Raw genomic sequence first — 306 nt, 5'->3', positions numbered from 1 at the left:
CTTCTGCCTTGTGTATTTTTATCGCTTGGTTGGGACCTTTCTCCGGTCTTTTTGTGCCTGCTCATCATTCTCCACGATCTGAAGCGCGTTCCGTTAACATGTGACCGCACTTACCAGAAGAAAAATCACATTTTTAATGAATTTCAGTCACCAGGACAAACAGTGCAGTACATTACTAGCCTGCCACTTAAGTTTTGACTCTGCAAGCTGCAACCCTATTTTCAACAGCCCTATCTTGATGGTAGGCGGAAGGTGCTTGTGTCAGTGATATAACTGCGGATTTTGACATACACGAGACAAGAAGGC

This window comes from Physeter macrocephalus, unplaced genomic scaffold (assembly GCF_002837175.3).
Source record: "Physeter macrocephalus isolate SW-GA unplaced genomic scaffold, ASM283717v5 random_4346, whole genome shotgun sequence".
In the NCBI taxonomy this organism is placed as follows: Eukaryota; Metazoa; Chordata; class Mammalia; order Artiodactyla; family Physeteridae; genus Physeter; species Physeter macrocephalus.
The sequence above is the reverse complement of the archived record's forward strand: the minus strand, read 5'-3'. Positions refer to the sequence as shown.